Raw genomic sequence first — 22098 nt, 5'->3', positions numbered from 1 at the left:
GAAACCAATAGGTCATTGAAGAAATTGGGAAAGAAAGAAGATAAGATGTAATAGGATGAAGGGGCAGAGGAATGAGGAAGGAAGGGAAAGGTGTGGGGAGTTGGAGGAAGGAAGGAAGGTGTTGATGATGTTCAGGTGTTCAGGTACAGAGAGTGGTGAGAAATGGAAAGAGAACAAAAGGATAAAATTCCAGAGAGTTAAAGAAAGCAAAGGTTGGGGTGGGGGGGGGGGGGAGTGGAGAGGGGATTTTGCTAACGAAGGAGATTAACACAAATCGGAGAAGTTGTTGTTGATGCTGTCTCATTTGAGACTGCCAAGATGCAATGTAAGGTGTTTTTCCTCCAATTTTCATGTGGCCTCAACTTGGCAGTATATTCAGCCATGGACAGACATGTCAGTATGGGAATAGAACATGGAACTGAAGTGTTTGGCCATTGGGAGATTCCAACTGTTGCAGTGGACAGAGTGCAGAAGAAGAGATACCCCAATCTGTGTTTAGTCACCCCAATGTAGAGGAGGCTGCATCGGGAGCACCAGATGTACTAAATGACCCCTGCAAATTTACAGGTGAAGTGTTATTCGCTTGGAAGGACTGATTTGAGGGCCAAATGGTGGTCAGGGAGGAGGTGTAGGCTCAGAAGTATTACTTTTTGTGCTCGCAGGGAGATGTTGTATGATTTGGTTGGTGGGGGGGTGGAATTAGTAGCAAGGGATGAGTGGGCAAGTGAGTCACAGAGATCCATATGGAAGGCAGAAATGGGATGGAAAGATGTATCTGGTAATGGAATGCCATTGGAAATGACAGAAATGGCAGAGAATTAAACTGTATTAAAGTATATTAAGGAATATAAGTGTGAGATGTAAACAAGATGTATGGCCGTGTTTGTAGTAGTGGGAGAATGTGGAATAAACATGATTTGTGAGTCTCAATCATTTTTCTTGGCTTTTAGTAATTCATTATACACCTATTTAGAATCAAAAACCCACACAACCATCATAACAACATTAGAACCAATATTCTATCAATGTTTAGTAGACATAAAGCAAAAGTGTCATATTTACCAGTGGTTAAAAAAAAACTAACTTTTTGAATATCCAACACTGAAACTGTAAGTAACTCCCCATATGTCCATTTATGCAGCGAGTTCTTGTTCTTGTCATTAATGACTGTGCTTTCATTAATTTTTATATGTCAAGGACAATTTAGTTTTCTTAATTGACACTTGCGGCATTGATAGAGAGATATGTAAAGATATATTTTTATCTGAAATAAAAAATCTAATTGGTATCCTATTTAAAAATATAATCTCAGTGTCTAAATTGATACACATTCCTCCGAAGTGAAACAGCCACAGTTTCATTCCCCGCATCCTTACAATTTAAATAATGATGATTTTTCATCCTCATACAATAGTGACTTTATGACTTTCTTTCTTCTGTGCTTCATTATTTAATTCTTTTTGTTGAGATATATGATGATAAAAATATAATGGTGACATTTTAGATATATAGATAGATTGGTCCCATGATAAACAATGTCACCACAACTTGGATTTAACTTGACTGGCGAGGCATCAATTCAAAATGGCTATATAAACTTATGGTACTTATCCCATATTAAATTTAAAAATTTGATGGTAAACTGCCAGAATCAATGAACAATTCCACTGCTGTCAGAACAGCAATCTTCCAACTAAATAGGAATGTATTTCCACACCACAGACCTTCAAGGCAGAATTCTTGAGGAAAGAAATATTCTGCAAGAAACAGAAGGTAGTTTGGTAAATTTTTCCCACACCAATTTCTCCCTTTCCTCTCACAAACCTAAAGACAACACTTCATTCGGATATCTTAAAATGAACTGACCTCCTATCCATTAAAGACATCCACACGAGGCACTCCCTCAAGAAGGCAGTTAACATCACAAAGGACCCCCATTATTTCTCACTGCTACATGTTGGCAGAAGTTAAAGAAGTCCAGTGTTTCCATGTTCAAGAACAGTTTTCTTCAAACAATTCTCTTGCTGTTTAACCTCTGTGTGCTATTCTGACCATGATGCTCTAGTAAGACCACCAAAATGTGGTCTGCACTTCTCGCTCAGCACAGTTTTTGCTTTACAACCAACTGTGAATATCTATTTATTTCTCTATCTAGTTTCCTTTCCTTTTATATTATGTATCTTCTTTCCTCTTCTAATGTGTTGTGTTTTATGTACCATGGAAACTGCAGTAACCAAACAATCTGTTGTACTCGGGTGTAAGACAATGAACATTCATCTATTCATTCATTCCTTCATTTCTATTTTCTCCCTGAGATATGGATTGTTGCACTTCATATGATCTGATTAGGAGGCCAAAAGCATTGTTACTAGTTTAAGTTCAAATTCAAATTTTACATTTGACTCAACACATGCTGAGCTGCATTGAAAAGGTTTACTTTGTCTATCCATACAGGAGAATGAGTTCTCCAGAATGCTGACTGCTCTCCTGCGGCTTTGCAAGGTATTGATGGAATCAATGGAGGAAAGGGAGTACTGTGGGATGATATTTATCCTGTTACAGCAGGTCTGTGATTCAACAAAAATTAAGAAAACTAAATAACTGCAAATAAAGAATAATATCAAGTCAGTTAATTACATATTTCCTTTAAAAATTGTGAATTTGCCAGGTAAATTGGATGAAATCCTCCTTCTATCTATTGGGAATAGATTGTGAACAATCTATGAAAGTGCTTTGCCTTTATGTAATTGCGATCCATATATTTTCACCTGGATATTACTTAGGTATTACAAAATCTAAGCCCTGACACATGATGTTGGGAAAACAAAATAAATATTAGTCATCTGTGGAACCTTATGACTTTCAATTTGTGTTTAAAGCTGCTTCTCAGTAATATCCAGGTGAACGCTGTAAAATGGAGGCACTGCTGATCTGCAGCCAATATTTATAAATCAGAACTTATTTAAACAAAAGGGGAAAAAGTTCAATACTGCTTGATTTTTCTGGATCTTTAACTTTATAGATTGAATATTGTGTTCTGTTTTGATCACACCACTGCAGGAAGGATGTGGATGCCATAGAGAGGGGACAGAGGAGATTTACAAGGATGCTGCCTGGATTGGAGAGGATGCCTAATGAGGATAGTCTGAGTGAATGATCTTTTCTCCATGGGTGATGGAGGAGGAGGGTTGACCAGATAGAGGTGCAGAAGATGATGAGAGACATTGATCATGTGTATGGCCAGAAGCTTTTTTTTCCCCCAGGGCTGAAATGGTTAACATAAGGGGGCATAGATTTAAGGTGCTTCAAGTAAGTGCAGGGAGTAACTTTTTCACACCGAGAGTGGTGGGTGCATGAAATGCACTGCTAGCAATTGTGATGGAGGCAGGTACAACTGGACTTTTGAAGAGACTATTAGATATGTACTGTGAAAAAAATGGAGGGTTCTGTAGTCGGGAAATTCTAGACAGATGTTCAGAATTTGTCAGGAACAAGTCATGAAATTTGGTGTTTTGTGGCAGCGTCATAGTTCAAACATTCATATTATAACCATCTTATGACATTAATATAAAAAATAATAGTGCAAGAAAAGTAAGGCAGTGTTTTTGGTTAATTGATTATTCAGAAATCTGGTCCAGTGGGGAAGAACCTGTCCTTGAGCCATTGAGATCTCGTCTTTTTCCTGATGGTAGCAGAATGAAGAAGGGTGATGGGGATCTTTGAGGATAGAGGCTGCTTTTTTGAGATACTGCCTCATGTAGATGTCCTCAATGGGGTGAAGTCTGGTGCCTGTGATGTTGCAGGCTGAGTTAACAACCCTCTTGAGTTTATTCTTGACCTGAGATTTGGCACCTCCATACCAGGCAGTGATGCAACCAGCCAGAATGCTGGTTCACCTGTAGAAGTTTACGAGAATCTTCGGTGATGTACCGAATTTCCTCAAACACCTCACAAAGTATAGCCACTGGCGAGCCTTCTTTGTGACTGTATCAACATGGAAGCTCCAGGACAGATCCTCGGAGATATTAACATTCAGGAATTTGAAGTTCTTGACCCTCTCCACTAATGACCCCTCGATGAGAACTGGGTCATGTTCCCCTGACTTCCTCCTGAAGTCCACAATCATTTCCTTGATTTTGCTGTTGTTGAGTGCAAGGTTGTTGTTATTACATCATTCAATGAGCTGATCTATCTCCCTCCTCTATGCTTCCTCATTGCCCTTTGTGATTCAGCCGACAACTGTGGTGTCATCACAAACTTGTAGACGGTGTTGAAATTGTGCCTGGCTACACAGTCATGCTTGCACAACAAGTAGAGCAGGGGGCTAAGCACGCATCGTTGGGGTGCACCTATGTTGATAATCAGTGAGGAGGAGATGTTGTTTCCAATTCCTAATGATTGTTGTCTTCTGATGAGAAAGTCAGGGATCCAGTTGCAGAATGGGGTACGGAGGCCTCGAGTTTGTAGCTTCTTGACCAGCACTGAGGGAATAATGGTATTGAAGGCCTCCCTGTAGTCGATGAACAGCAGCTGTATGTATGAATTGCTGTTTTTGAGGTGATCCAGAGCTGAGTGGAGAGCCAACAATATTGCATAATCCAGTAGATTAGGAAGTCACACAACACTCTGGGCAAAAGGACCTATATTGTGCTGTAGATTTCTATGTTCTATGAATTCCTCTGTAGATACATGGGCTATAAGAGGGAAGCACCAGATACCAAAAGATATCGAATCACATTTATCCACTTGTACCAGGCAGGGATGTGCTAATCAAAAACCCTTAAAAGCAAATTTCATTTAATGTTTTGCTAACTTTCCTGGTCTTTTTCCAGAATACAGATGCACTCCCACTTCCCACCTGACAAGTCAGCTGTATGGAGAAGCCAATTAATTTCTCGCTAATGAAAAAATACAGTAAGGACCCTTTTAATGTTAGGCACTTACATTTTAGAACTTAAGTCAAGTTCAATCTTATTTTCTCTCAGATGACACACTCCAGTACATGGAGTGCCTCTTCAGTCCCAATTGGGACCTGCTCCCTTATGGGTTGGAAAACAAAAATATGTATCTGCAGGTCAGGTATCCTTTTCAAAAAGAAAACATTGTAACTTGTTGCCTGAGCAGCTTTAAATCCAATCTCTTCGTTAATGTTATTCCTCTGAGAATAATGTTGATTTCTTTATTATTTTTCTTCCTTTCATTTAGATAATGGTTGAATCTTTTTTCAAAAGTGTAAAAATAATGAACCAGTTTGATGTCAAGATAAAGTAGTCAGTTCTCCCATATATTTTTACTAAATAATGACACATGGAATATTCATAAATTCATTCTGTGACTGTATTATATTAAACAACATAACATAATTTAATGGTTGCTTTTGGATTTGTTTTATTGAGAGGAGTGTAGGAATACAATGACCAATTCTACCTATTAAAGACTAGTTTTGAAGATACAAACATATTTCATGGGTACCATGAATGGCATCTTATCTACATGCCTTGATATTAGATGTATATTAATATTCCAATAACCTTTAATTTACATATATTGGAGTACTTTCCATCTTAATTAAAGTTTCATGGTAAAATGAAATAGTTGGCATATGAGCATTAGTGTAGATATGAATCTTATCGTTAAAGTAATTTGATAGTGAGAATGGAAATGGTACAAATAATGGTGACAGAGAACTGAAAAGCCAGTGTAAGAAGAATCTTTCCAGGAAATCGTTGGAGAAATCCATTAGCATGAACCTGAAAAACAAGACTTTTATAAAAGATGGCTATCCATTTAATAAAATTTTCATTTCAAACCTTTACTTTGCAGAGTATCAAATGGATACTTCCTCTGGTTCTTTTAAAGATTTTTTTACTGTGCCTGGGGAGACAGGCTAAGTACCGTATTGAATAATTTGCTGACTTTTAAGTGTAGATGGCAAAGTTGTCATTAATAGAATTGTCAAGCTAGTCAGGATCTTGATTAATCAAATAGAAAATTATAGTTGCACTATTAAAATAATACTGACAGTGCAATTATTGTAACACTCTGTTCTCTGGCCTTTGAAAACAAGTATAATGAGCAGAAAGATGAGAGTGTGAAAAATGACATTTATGGTGATCTTGTGAGAGATTACATCAAATTAGTTAATTTATTCTAGAACCTTAAAAAAACTTTTCTGAACTTCTCACTTGAAGATATTTAGTGAGAAAATTCAAATGTTAAAATAAAGATTTAGATTTTTTTAACAGTTATTGCTTGCAAAGGTATCATTGTTATTGGTAACACAGGCAATTATTGTTCTCCACTATAAATTTCGGTCAACTCTTGAGTCAACTCTATTGTGGACTAAAGTAACAAATGACCTCAGTGAGGATTGGAGATTCCTTCCTTTAAGGACATTGTGACAATCCAGATTCAATCTTTTGATTTCGAACTCCAGATTATTTACAGTTGTAAAAGGCCACTTCAGTCTGTGTCTCCAAATCATGCATCGGATCTCTGGATTCTAACCCAATGGCTGGACTATTATTTTACCACATCGCTTGAAACAAGACAAGAAGATTCTGAAATGCATCAAAGCATGTTAAATGATGTAAATATTAACGAATAAAAAGAAATCTATTAAATTACCATTTTATAATGAAGTCTATTTACTATACTCATACCAGCAGTCTTTCAGCAAATAATCATTGGAGTTACATAAGACAAATCAGAGAATGGAAAAGCAGCACATAGACCAGTTAATGGAATCGTCACTTTTCAAGCACATGACATTGATATGGAGGAGCATTGTTTTTTGAGTCTTTGAGAACAGCTTTTTGCTAGTTACACTACCAGGAGATGCATTACACTGGTTCACCTTTTGACTGGTGTATGGAAGTAATGTAGCCCTTTAATCACAAGATTGCACCAAAGTACCAACCAGACTTCAGACGTCAAAGTAAAAGTTCTACCATCTAGGTCATGGTTAACTTCATATGATCTGAAATAAAGCATGTTTACACTGGATCTAAAAAAGGAGGAGCTGTGTTAAGGAGGAAACATGGGGATGAGGGGCAATCAGAATTGGAAGGTGGGCATGGAGTCATCATCACATTTCACTCCAGAGGTAACTGGATTTTAAATAAATAATGACAATAATACATGCAAATTAACTTCATTCCAGACAGCATTCCTTCTTGCAGTAGCACTTCCTATCAAAATTTGATTAATATTAATTTATACAAAGTAAACACTTTCATTTAAAGGTACATAAGCAATTTAGTAGGGTCTTAGAAAGATCAATGTGTGGAGAGAATATTTCCTATTGCAAGAAGATCTGATAATAATGGTTCAATTTTAAAAAAAATTAGGACCCACATATTTAAAATAAAGATGAAGATAATTTCTTCACAAATCTTGGAAACCCTTTTCCTCAAAAGGAGATAGAAGTAGATTATTTGAATAATTTTAGCACTAAGGTCAATAGATATTTGGAAAGCAGAATGGTGAGAAGCTACAGTGGGTAGACAGGTTTGAGGTTACCAGACTGGCCATTATTTTAATGAATGGTCGAACAGATTCCTCCAGTTCCTAATTCTGTATGCTTATAATCAGTCCAATAAACAAAGTCTTGAATTATGGAAAACAAATAATCTTCGAATTCCAAAATACCACATCAAAATTGAATGTACGTAACAAAACATTAAGCATTAGAACATCAGAGAAATTGTATATGCTCTAATTGTCTTCTTTTTGAAGATTATACAAATCAATGATTCTCACAGGATACCATCATTTTCAGTTCATAAATAGATTTTGATTCAAAAACAGCTGATTAGAGGAATAGATGGTAAGACTTCATATGAAGTATATGTAATTTGCAATGCCCATAGTTCTCTATGTTTCTTCAGTATGGTTTACATAAAATATCCGGGACATTATTTAAATCACACAAGTGATGATAGCAACAATAAAAAAGACCACTCAAAAATCAGAAGGTGTGATGTGGATTTTATAGGAGAACACTGGCATATTGTTGCTATCTACATTCTTTACTCCATGGAACTGACACCAACTTCACCATTTATATGCAGTTAAAGCAAACCTGGAAAATTGCTATTAATACATCTCTATAAAGGACCCTGACCCAAAATATTGACTGACCATTTCTACCTATGGTTGCTGCTTGAGCTATTGAATCCCTCTAGCTTCTCACTGGTTGCTGTTAACAACTTGTCACTTGCCATTGGGCATTAGTCTAATTGTGGACTCTTTTTGGAAATTTTTGCAAACTTTCCTGAACCTGAATTCTATACTACACAGCAGGGCAAGGGCAAACCATAAATGAAAGGAAACACTCACTTGGTGTTAATTGGTCTTTTTTTCATTGTAATCCTATAGTCTGTAAATTGTGCTCTTTTCATGGCTACATGAATGCTATGTTCAATGTAATTGATGACAAGTAAACAAATTGAAACAAAAGCAAGAGGCTTGCATAACTATTTAAAAAAAACTTTGAAATACCTATTGAAATTTTCTTTTGGTTTTTTTTAAGTATGTGTTTAAAAATCTTTTTGTGTACTTAGAACTGTTGGTGTGTCAATATGTAATTTTGAGTCTATTGAATTGTCTCATTCTCTTGTGAATTATTTTCAAATTTTTCATGCCTGTGACTGATAGTAAAGAAATTGCATTTAGACTGGATTGTAACCTTTCTCCTCCATTTGCTCTTTCCTTTGTTGTCTTCAATTCTGCCACAGTAGTTCATTTCCTGACAAGGGTGATTTTCCACATTGACACTTAATAGAATGTTGCTGTGCTACAATTTGAACATTCTCAATAGAAGCAATGATTTAAAATTTGATTTTCAATCAATGGGTCTGCTGAGAATGGAGTTATTAATGCAATATATCCAGGAATAAAAACATTAGTTGAAATTATTGATCGATTGTTATATATGATCTCTATATAATTAATAGTTTAAGATTCTATTGGTCATTTTCATCTGAGCTTTTTAATCCTTGATCAATGTTTTGATGAGAATCAATGAAGTAATTATGTATGAAGTAATTATTACCTGAGGATGATTGAATTCTACAGCAAATATAATGATGCACTTTGTACATTGGGAGATCACCTTGCTGAATTCCCTCAGTCATTTTGCATCTAAGAGCCTGAGATTCCATTCATTTGTTACTTTAATTTTATATCCTGCACCCCTATTTGACTTGCAGGATAGTATCAATGACACTAACTTTTGTTTCTTCTGAAATGATAAAGTGCCAGTGATAATTATGACCACTAGAGGGAGTCAGAGAGAGATGTTGCAGCTAGGAATAATTCAAAATGGATGCCTCCATGAGGTCATGACTGAGTATTATAGCTAATGAAATATAGTTGTTATAAAAGAATCCAAGTTTCTTTATTACAATAAAAGAAACATAACATGGCATCAGGAATGGAAGAAACACCAGAAGTGTGCAGATTGAGAATCAATCAATAGAAGCAGAAAAAATGGAGCATGTAAAAACTCCTGATGCAGTAAATAGGAATGGAAATGACGACCATGAGTGGAGGCTGTTCAAACAATAATTTATGCTGTACTTGCAACCCATTAGATTCAATATCAAACCTAATATGTGGAAGATAGCACTGATGCTTACTGTCGTGAGACCTCAAGCACTAGAAGTTTTTAATACATTTGTTTTTGCCGAGGCAGAAGACCAGGGCAAGTTCAACAAGGATATCGAGATGTTTGATGAACACTGTTCACCAAAGAAAAAATGAAATGTTTAAGAAGTACGTGTTTCACTCACACACGCAGCTGTAGGGAGAGAGCTTTGATATTTTTTAATGGACTTGAAATTAAAAGCAAAAACCTGCAATTTCAGACCGCTGCAAGATTCAATGATCCGTGATCAAATTGTGTTCGGGATTATTGATAAGAAAGTGAGATAGAGTTTGCTGCAAGAGTCAGAGCTTACCTTGGCTGGAGCTGTAAAGATATGCCATGCCAGTGGTTGCTCTGCAACCCTTAAAAAAGTTTGGTGATAGTGCAAAATCCAGTGAAAATGAAGACATAGTTGTAGCCACAGTGTCTGAAGACACACATATACGCAAAAAAAAATCATATAGGAAACAATAAAAGGGTGGAGAGACATTCATTTGGAAATGATATGGGACTCAACATGCACCAAAACAATGCCCAAACTAGAGACAAATCTGTAATAAGTGCAAAGTGCAGAATCATTACACAAAGTATTGTTTTTTCCAAAGGTAAACAAAACAGGTGAAAGCGTGCGCATAATATACACTAACGAAGAAACTGCTCTCAGCAATGGACACTTCATTGGCATGGTAGTGCAGAAAGACTATAAACCAAGCCACTGAACAGCAAAGCATGAACAGAGAAACAATGGGCAAATGGATTGTGTGATTGCATACAAATAGAATAAATTTCCCTTTCAAGCTGGTCACAGGGGCAAAGGTCATTTTGATCTGTGAGCATAACATCAGGGCAATGAAGATAAAGTCATACATCCATGCACATTCTGTACTGCTCAAAGCATATAATTGACAGAGCATCAACGTGAAAGGTATACGTCAACTCAAGATGTAAGTAAAAGATAAAGTGCGCCACCTCAGGTTCACAGTAGTCCCAGATGGACATGAATCACTGTTTGAAGACAAAACATGCAAAAACATAAGTCTGGTCAAGAGGGTGCACTACATTAACTGCGACAATGCATGGGATAGCATAGAGGAATTACTGGATCTATTTCCAGAGATCTTCAAGGGATCTGGAGTTCTACCATTCACCTATAAGATACATGCTAGTAGTGCATGTCATGGGTGGGCTCCAGCACCACTAAAAGAAAAGCTCAACCAGGAATTCGACCGAATGATGACACTAAGGGTCATAAAGAACATGGAGGAGCCCGCAGAATGGTGTATGTCAAAAAGAAGAATGGTGACCTACGGGTGTGCATGGACACAAAAGACTTGAATGCCAATATAAAGTGGAAACATTTTCAGATTCTAACCAGAGATGAAATTACAAGTGTGATGGGCTGTGCAAAGTTCACTAAATTGGGTGCAGGCTTCTGGCAAATAAAATTCCACACAGATATCACAAAATACTATACTTTTAATACACCGTTTGGCCAATATTCCTGTCTGAGGATGTTTTTTGGAATTTCCTCAGCTCCTTATCCACAGGACAATGGAGCATAGATAGAAGGCAAAATGGGTACACATGTATATGAATGACCTGAGGCTCATCAAAGTGCTACAATGCATCCAGAGGTATGGATTAAAGTTAAACAGAGAAAAATGTCAGTTTGGTGTGAAGGAAATCACCTTTCTGAGAGATAAGCTATCAGAGGCAGGTGTGGAGCCATCAAGAGCAAAATGAAAGCAATTTTTGAGATGCCCAGACCTACTGACAAAACAAAAAGCATATTGAGAGAGCTGGGAATGATCAATTTCATTTGGTAAATTCATACCAAACCTATCTTCCAAAAAAAGTACCTAAGGAAGTTGTTACAGGACAAATGTGAATTCAAGTGGACAGACAACCATGAGGAAGAATGGGAATGATTGAAGACTATTTAAATACAGCAGCAGTGTTTTTGACATTCTTTGATGCAACCAGAAGGACAAAAATGTCTAAGGATGCTTCAAAGGATGGAATAGGTACCATAATACTTCAGGATCTGGTAGAAGATTGGAGGCCAGTAGCATATACACCAAGGACAATGATAGTGTCTGAAAGTCAATATGCACAGATTGAGAATGAGTGTCTAGGTCTGGTCTATGGATTCGATATATCTCACAGTTATGTGTGTGGTCTACCAATATTCATGGCAGAGATAGGCCACAATCCATTTATAGCGATAATCAAGAAAAATCTGTGATATGTTACTGAGAATCCAGACTGATGATGAAGTTACAATCTTATGATTTTTTTTAACTGATGGCTATGCCATGGAAATTTATTGTGTTAGCTGATGTATTATCCAGGGCAATGATGCAGAGTGAAGCATACAATGAGAGTTCCACAGAGACAGATGTGAATCTCCACTTGAAACTGATCACTGAGTCTTTTCCTGTATCTGATATGAAATCCAACCAGTTCACAGCTGAAACAGTAAAGAACACATTTCTACAGAAGGTCATCAAGAATCTGAATGAAGGTTTGCCTAGAGGTGAATATCAGCCATACTACAACATCAGAGCTGAAATGAGTGTTGTCAATGGGTTTCTACTCAGAGAGAGCAGAATTATCATTCCTCAATCACAGCGACAAGAGATGCTGAAAAGGGTGCATGAGGGACACCTTGGAAGAGGGCCAGAATTGCTGGTTTTTGGCCAGGGAAGAACATTGACTTTGACAGGATCATTTCAATCAGTGAGACCTGTATGAAACATCGCACAAAGCAGACAAAGGAACATAACTGACTTACCAGCAGAACCATTGCAAAAAGTTGGGACTGATCTGTTCCACATTGATGGAAATTATTAGTTGCTGTTTAATGACTATCTATGAACTATCGGGAGATTGTGCTGCTTCCTAGCATGTCTGCTGCTTGTGTGATCAAATATATGAAAACAATCTTTGAAAGACATTGCATTCCTAAAATTGTCTAGTGACCATAGACCTTGGTACAGCTGTAGAGAATTACACAACTTTGCAGAGAAGTATGATTTTCGACATGTGACTTCAAGTCCTCCGCGTCCCCAGTCAAAGGGGAAAGCAGAGAAAGGAGTTCACATAGTTAAACAGTTGCTCAGCAACATGGTTCAAGTCAGTGGCTCAGATCCGTATCTAGCTTTATAAAGTTACAGAGCTTCACCATTTGAACGTGTCATGTCACCTGCTGTGCTTCTGATGGGACATAGACTATGCACCTCACTTTCCTACTCTGTAGACCTAACAAGAACAGAGATATCGAAGATGGCGAACAGAAACAAAAGCATCCACAATGAAGACAAAAAAACAAACTATGACAAGTCAACAAGAACCTTAGGGCCCCTGGCACAACGTGACAGAGTGAGACTCAGAGATTCCAACATTTGGGACAAAAGGCCACTGTTCTGGAGGAAGTAAATCCAAGATCCTACAGGGTCAGAACAGAGAATGGGCAAATACTGAGGAGGAAACAAAAGACCCCGCAGAAAATGCAAAAGACATGCAGGAACAGGCAAATGCAGAGGATCCAGCCTGCACAGCAACAGAGGTAACACCACCATGGCTAGAAAATTGTGGATCAGCAGACCCCACTCAAACATCCCCTTTTAAGAAGATCCACACATGTTATCAAAGCACCTGACAGACTGAATCTCTAAAAGAAAAAGAACTGCACATTTAAAACATTTGTGCTGTTGATGTTGTGTTTACGTTTGTGTTGAACTTTAAATTGAAATGAATACTGTATTAATGTGTCATATTGTTAGATTGAACATTTTAAGGAAAGGAGATGTAATGATAGAATGCTAGTGATAATCTTGACCACTAGAGGGAGCCATAGATGAATTGTTTCAGCTCGGTGTAGATTCAAAATGGATGCCTCCATGAGGTCGTGAGTGAGTACTATAGCTAATAAAGTATAATTGTTATAAAATAACCTGTTTATTTATTACAATAAAAGTGATATCTCATCTTCTGATCACAACAAAATGTTAAATATTCCTCCACAGATGCTGCCTAACTTTTAAAGTTTTTCCAAGATTTTCTTTTTTAAAAACATATCTAATTACCAGAGTATTCTGATTTTACACTTCTCAGAACTCATTGGTACTTCTTTTGCAATAAAGTGTTGTGTTTCATCTGTGTTTAGATCCTAGTATAATCCATTATTTAAACATTATTTTCAGCAATTAGTACACTTTGCGAAGAGAAGCAATACTCCATCTCAAGATGGTGGGAGGAGAGAAAAATAACAACCTTTATTTCAAACCCACACATCTGTACGACGTACAGTGAATGGAATCTGAAAAGATTACAGGAATGCTCTTGGCTTGAACCAGCTCACTCTTCAGGTTATTTTATGGTATTTATAGGTAGAAATATGAATTTAATAAATGGAAAATAATATACTGAATAGCAGTCAAATATGTGCTTGCTTTCAACCAAGGGAAAGAGGGTTGAGATTGTCCAGCCTAATTTTATTTAGACTCAGCAGAGTTATAATCCCATGGGCATTCTTATGGAGTCCACAAATCCTCCTGTTTGAAGAGAAATACTTTTGGTTAAATCCCCAAATGCACAATATCAAATATTGAAAGCATTGTTGCTACCTTATTAAAAATGTAAGAGTAATATATTCACAGTCATATTCCTCAATGGTCTTTGAAATTCCGTGTTGCAGATGTGAGAGACTTCTGAGAGCACTCTCAGAGGAGGAGGATCTGTTTAGGATTTTTATAAAAATACTGATGTTTGCAAGAAGTAGCCTGGTTTGTGCTATTTAATAATTTGAGGCAAGCAATGCTAAGCCCATTTATTCCCTCTTACACATTTGCCTTGAGAAGGCATAAAAGGGAGTGGTGGAGAAGGGATTTGGCATGCGGGCATTCATTGGTCCGGGTCCTGAGTACAGGAGAAGGGATGTCATGTCACTGGATGATGGTGAAATGGCACTTGCACTAATGTGTGTCGTTTTGGTCAACCAGCCAGAGGAAAGATACTATTAAGCAAGAAAGGGCAGGGAAAAAATTCTCAAGAATGTTCCCAGGACTATCAGCTTGAATTATCAGAAGAGGGTGGATGGGCTGGAACTTTTATCTCTGGATCATAGGGGGCTGAGGAAGGACCTTACATAGATTTGTAAACTCATGAGGGGCATGGATAAGGTTAATAGTCACAGGCTTTTCTGCCCAGATTGGATAGCATAGATTTAAGGTGAGAGAGAAACTATTTAAAAAAGAATCTGAGGGGCATCACACAGAGGGTGGTTGTTATATGGAATGGAATGAACTGACAGAGGAAGTGGTAGAAGTGGAAGCAATTTTAATACTCAAAAAGCATTCAGACAGGTACATAGATAGGAAAGGTTCAGAGGATATGGGCAGAATGCAGGCAAATTGTACTAGTGCTGAAGATTAATCAGCTGGGAAGAAGATCTTGTAATATACTGTTGAATTCTGTTGACTCTATGTCTCTAAAGACATTTTGGGAAGGTTCATTAGAAATTAAACCATCCCTTTGTGCATTTTGGTGGGATGCACCAATATACTGCCATTCCAGGCCAGGTTCAGCAGTTTAACTACAACACAAAGATGCCACCGTGAAAGACAGTTCCTTGATCTTTGTGCTACAATAAATTGACATGATGTATTACATCCTGATTCACTCATTCCACAGTTCAGGATGGGGCTAACTACCTTTGGTAGACAGAAGCAGTTTAGGAGAAGAAGAATTATTGAATGGAGTCATAGACCCAACCCCACCTTCTGAGGGTTGAAGGACTCCTGAATTCTTTAGAGATTTAAAAGAAATCCAGCATGTAAATCACACACAAACTTTTACTTTTTGAAAGAGTCTTATTCCCTAAGTATGCTTGCAGATCACTGAATGTAGAACTCATGAATCAATGCTCTTTAAAAGCTTTTTATAAAAATATTTTATGTCAAATGGTATTCCTCCACAGATTTAACCTGGTTTCTGGCAATTTAATTGACGAAACTGAAAATTAGTGGATCACTAAAAAAAAGTTATCCTTCTTCTGTAGAAATCCCTTGATGTCAAGCTTGATCTGTTTCTATTCCAGTTCTGAGTTGGCAGATTAACCAAAGTAGAATCTGTGGACCTTGCCACAAATGAGGCATAGGGAGCGTGATGGGATGTGTGAGTGACCAGCATGAGAGATGCAGCACTCATTTTAGCTGGGCTTTGTCAAGCTTCTGATAAAGAGATTTTAGGATCTCTGACTTTTCAGATGTTCCCCTTCTATTTTGATTGACCTGTGGCTGAGGATTCCCTCAAGTCAATGAGGATGTGATCATCTTCGGAGAATATGCAAGGAATGTTTCCTGCATCCTTCTAGTGATTTCATTGCCATGACAGAGCTAGTGTAGACCTTGTCCATCTGTCTGATGTTGGATTTGGGTGAGCTGAGCTCAGCAGATGTTGTCTGATGTTGTTCACTTCCTATTAGTGGATGTGGAATATTTTGTGGAGACTACATTTGCAGCAACCCTCCAGTGCTTTGAGGTGACTTCTTGTGCCCTGAATATAAAGGAGGGCAAGGATCATCGCTGTGTGATGGACCATGAGATTATCGTGCTGCTTTAGATTAATTTTTGAACATAGAACCATAGAACATTACAGCAGAGAAAACAGGGTCTTTAGCTCTTCTAGTCTGTGCTGAACTATTATTTTGTTGAGTCCCACTGAGCTGCACCCAGTCTATCTCCCTCCATACCCCTCTCATCCATATACCTGTCCAATTCTTTCTTAAATGTATATATTAAGCCCACATTCACTTCAGATGGCAGCTTGTTCCACATTCAAATTACCCTCTGTGTGAAGAAGTTCCCCCTAATGTTCCCCCTAAACTTTTCCTTCATCACTTAACCGACCTACTCTGGTTTGTATCTTGCCTAACTTTAGTGGAAAAAGCTTACTTGCATTTACTCTATCTATCCTCCACATAATTTTGCATATCTCTGACAAATCTCCCCTCATTCTTCTATGCTCCTGTTTAACTTTTCTCTGTCACTCAGTTCCCAAAGTCCCAGCAACATCCAAGTAAATCTTCTCTGCACACTTTCAATCTTATGGTTAGATGACCAAAACTGCACAGAATACTCCAATTTGGCCTCATCAATGACTTATACAACTGTACCATAACAACATAGCTCCTAGACGTAATACTTTGATTTATGAAGGTCAATGTGCCAAAAGGTCCATGATGCCACTTTCAAGGAATTATGTGTCTGTGTTCCCAGATCCCTCTGTTCTACCACACTCCTCACTACCCCTCTCAATTTACCGGGCATGTCCTACCTTAGTTTGACTTCCAAAATGCAACACCTCACACTTATCTGCATTAAATTCCATCTGCCATTTGAATATTATTTTCCTCAGATAACTAAAGGCTGTGTTGGAGGTAGGAAAATTATTTCTGAGATGGTGATCTCTATTTTTCAGGGTCTTTATTGCTGTGTCATTGTGTGGGATGCCTTGATAGAGAGCCTTTGTTTTGTGAATGTTTATTGCAAAGCTGATATCCTCTTACACATTAAGGAATAATGGCAGGGAGCTTATTTTCCAAATATGCAGAACTGGAAACATCACCTGTGTATTGGAACTTGATGACAAAGATTGGAATAATCCTTGGTTCTGGAATAAAGGTGGAATAGGCTGAATACTTTCCTATTCATTCTGTGTCATGCTTTCCATGCATTTGCAAGCTTTTTGGAAGTGAAGCATTGGAAGGGAAAAAGTCTGATTAAAAATATTGGAGCAATGACATGGTCTTGCTTTTCACCATCTTGTATAAAGATTGGATCTGTATTGGAGGCATTAATTGGAAATATGGCCTGCATGTACCAATAATTGTGAGTAGATTAAGAATAGAGATTCAATAGAGTCACAAAAAAAATCAGCATTTTTAACCACCTAGCTTAAAAATTTGAGTGATTATTGAAAATTGTGCTGAACAATTAAACTAGATGCAGTGTATACAGTGTGAATATGCCTTGATGATCAATGTGGCTTCTGAGATGGCAATCCAGATCAATCAGGACTCATCCCCCTGCCAGTCTTCATCCTTTATTCTGACACCTTCCTGTTTTGTGCTTATACAGTATGTTGAAGAAGGGCTCAGACCAAAAATGTCGATACTGTAATATATCTTTACCTCCTATGGATGTTGTAGACTGGCTGAGTTTCTCCAGCATTTCTGTGTGTTTTTTTTTACGACAATCACAGCATCTGCAGACTTTTATGATTCACTCCATGAAGATCAATGTGTACCATGTACTATGATTTTAAAATCATTGCTGTTCAGTGGATGTTGTTTACCATCAATTAAGGGTGATTAGTTAGTAGAGAAGAGAAACACAAAATATGCCGAAGCTGAAATCTTGAGCAAATAAAGTGCTGCTGGAGGAGCTCAGTGGGTCAGACAGCATCCATGGGTAGAAGCGGTCATCAACCCTTGGTCCCCACCAATGTAGAGGAGGTCACACTGAGTACCCCGAATGCAGTTGATAAGATTGGATGATGAGCAGTTTCATTGGAATATATATTCTTAAACATGGTGAAGCAGGTTTCTTACATTGTTAGTCTTGTATGTATCCCACTTAAATTCTGCAGGGTGCTTGAGGGACTCACTCTTTTGGGATGCCCCACCACACAAACAAATTTCCTCAGCACAGAAGTTTAATCCAGGCAAAAATCCAGGCCATTGTTTCTTTGACATACGATTTGATCTTTTCCTCTCAGGAGACCTAATAAGACACAGAATATGCATGATTAGTATTGGAAAAGTATCACATTAACATTCCAGGGAGGTGAAATAGATGAGATCTTTTATAAAAATGCTGTTAAATGTACAGTTCAAGGAACGACCAGACATGAGGCAAGGAGAACATCAGAAAAGAGCAAGATTTGAAATTCAGAATGTTGTTCTTTCTTTTAGTAAAAAAACTCTGTGATAGCCAAACTGAAGAAAAATAATCAATAAGAATTGATGAAAATTGCAAAAGCCTTTCAAATGTTGATTAGAGGTATCATCCAAGCAATATCCTTACTAATATTATTTTGAAATCTGATATTGATGAATGTGTTATTATAACAAGATTATTAATTATTTAAAAAATAACATTATTTACCTGTAATTGTTCTAAATTACATTTATTTGTATCAAGAAAAAGGTTTGTGAATTAATCTTTACGCTCAGTAGTGAACTGTTTTAGTTGATTCTGTTACCTGTGGTGAATCTCTATGCAAATCACATTGCTAAATTTTTCAGTAGAACATGCATTTTAATTTGACTGTGGAATCCAACTTGGTGGCTTCTGTGTCAAATTACTTCATTCCAGAAATGTTGACTAGATTCTTCTTGTTCTGAATCTTACATGTGCTGGTGGTGGATTCTTAATGCCAGATATTCAGTATACATCCACCAATTCCCTTGCAGTGCTCCTTTGGAGTTTGGCCAGGACAGATTAATCCATTTGGTTTGGGAGTGCATGCATCTTTTGTCACTCTTATCCCATGTGGCTGTATTTTTCTGAACCTGGAGCCTTCCTCAACAGGTCTTAGTCTGATGTTGGGGAAAATAATTCAGGTAGGCGCATTGTAATTTAGTTGCTCTAATTTTGGAGCTCCATTTTCTTCCTGGCCTGTAATGCACACACCTCTGAATATCTCTGGACTCTTTGTGTTTTAGCTTGCATGAGATTGATAACAAAGGCAGAGATATCAACATAACATCCTTAGGCTGTGAATGTAAGGATATAAGCCACATGCAGACAAATGGAACAAGTTTAATTTGGCTTCATGCTTGACACATATATCATCAGACATTGGTGAGGCCAAATTTAAAGATAAAGGTAAAGGTTCTATTATTGTCAAGTAATACTACATTTAGAATGTCACACACATGAAATTCTTCAACTTTTGTCTATCATAAAGCATAAAGAGTGTCACCACTTTGTCCAGCACCCCTCACAGAAACCTACGGCAACACCCCACCCCCCACACAGTACTGACCAGTCCCGAGCCTGCTTAGCTTCCGAGATCAGACAACCTCAGGCATATTCAGGCTATTAGGATTCTGTTAGAGGAGTGTATGCAGTTTGGTCGCCTAACTGTAGACATCAATAAGATTGAAAGAGTGCAAAAAAAAATTATTTTGGTGTTGCCGTGGCTACAGAAACTGAATTACAGTGAAAAATTAAATAGGTTAGGACTTTATTGCTGGAGCATAGAAGAATGAAGGGAGAATTGACGGAGGTAAAGATACAAACCAGAGGCCATGGGTTAAGCATGAAAGGGAATAGTTTAGGGGGAACCACTTCATGTAGGGAGTAGTGGGAGTGTGGAACAAACTGCCAGTTGAAGAGATGGATGCAGGCTCAAATGGAGCACAAGAAAAATTTGAACAGATTCATAGATGAGAGGAGTATGCAGAGTTATGGAGCAGGTGCAGGTCAATGGGACTAGGTAGAATAATAGTTCGGCACAGATTAGAAGAGCCTAAGGGCTTGATTTCTGTGCTGTAATGTTCTAAAGTTCTGTCATGAACCTAAGAGCCAGTTTCTATCCTGAACTGTTCTCTAAGTTCAATAAAAAGAGTAAATTCACAACAAATGTCGAAATAGTGGAAGCAGTGCATTAAAACCGTGTACCTGCCAAATTTTGCTCTTAGCATCATACTTACACATATACAATACAGTACATGGAGGAAATAGTATTATCCAAAAATTATTTACTTTGATAACGTTATAAAATTCATTAGCTGTTTACATCAATTTTTTTTAATGTTCAGCTTACCAGTTGGTTGGAAGCTGCACTTACATCACTGAAATATCCATTCACTTTTGGTGGCTCATTTCTCCAAATACATCGCCTCCATTAAGTTTTGCACTTGTTGAAATTCATCAATACCTTCACAACCTTGAATACATTATTACTTATTCCTGAACACAACCTTCCTGATCACTGGGGCATATTGAATTGTTATCTCTTTTTACTTTACCTTTCTCGACCATTCCCACTTCACCATGATCGTTTTCAGATTGCATTTTTGCACCCTGATGGCTCTGCTCTGGTCTGGTATTAGTAAGATCTTTGGGTCTTTTGAACGACCTCTCAGTTGCAATACAGTTCTCTCAGCAAAACAGTCTCATAGGCAATTACATCAGCCTGAGAAATCAAGCAAGCTCACCATTCCCCTCAGATTCACCAGTACCAGATGTAATGGCTTCTTATCTTGTTTGTGGACTCTTGTTATGACACAGCTACTTTCTTCAGACATCTGTAAAGCAGCGGTTTCTTACTGTTGAAGCAGATCACGCAATCTTTCTCCGAACTGATTACTACTTGGGATTGTGAATGCTTCCAAAAATGCTAGATTGCCATCAAAGTGCTGGTTCTCACACAGGCAACGTATAATTGATTATCTTTTACTGCCTCCGACTCAGAATCTTGTGGCGAATGTACACATGGTCTGTTTTGAAACAGCAAAGAGAAATAAAAATATTAGAAACATAGCAGATACACCCACAATGGCGATTTTATTGATGGTTACACAGTCATTTATCTTTTGAAATTAAAGGCTTCAGATGCACTTAGCCATATATAATACTTCTCGTGCACTAGTTGACAGCTATGAAAAATGCAAACAATAATCACATCTCAGCAAACAAGGAATGAAGCAATGAAACAATGTCATTGCAAAACTGAAATTAAGTTTGAACAGGGAACATGAAACATAATTCAAAGGGGGCCAAGCAGACCAGCGCAGCTGCCCCACCATTCTGTAAAACAATGGCTGTTCTTTTACCTCACTTTCCTGTCCAGCCTGATGCCTTTAGGAAAATTACTGCCTTCAGCCTTGAGTGCACATATTGACAGAGAATCTCTGTGACAGCAAATTCCAAAGATTTATAATCGCAAAAGAATATTTCCCCGCTTCTGAGTATAATGGCGACACAGATCTGTGTGCGAGTGGTGTGCTTTCTGGTGATCAGTCCATCATCTGTAGAGGTCTTGATAAAAGCCCATGACCCAGACTTTTCCGGACTATTTTACTCCATGGATATCAGGTGATCAATTAAGTTTACACTGCCTCTCATTGTTTGATGAGGACAGGCCTAAACGTCTTCTTCTCTTCAGGACCTCCGATTCTCCAGTTTGAGAAGCCAACCGCTCGACTACACCTTGTTCTTCCCTCTCTAAATCTCAAATGTCTCTCTGAGATTACCTCCCCTTCTTCTGCATTCAATTGAGTTTAGCCAATCTTGCTCAATCTCTTCTCACAGTACAATCTCCTCATTTTAGAGTACAAGCTAGTGAACCTATGCTCTCATAACCTCTTCAGCTGATTGATGTATTTTCTCTTTGGTTCTTTTCCTGTAATTCAGCTCTACCAGCCAAATGTAATA

The sequence above is a fragment of the Narcine bancroftii genome, chromosome 4 (assembly GCF_036971445.1).
Source record: "Narcine bancroftii isolate sNarBan1 chromosome 4, sNarBan1.hap1, whole genome shotgun sequence".
Taxonomy (NCBI): Eukaryota; Metazoa; Chordata; class Chondrichthyes; order Torpediniformes; family Narcinidae; genus Narcine; species Narcine bancroftii.
This window is presented reverse-complemented; position numbering follows the sequence as displayed.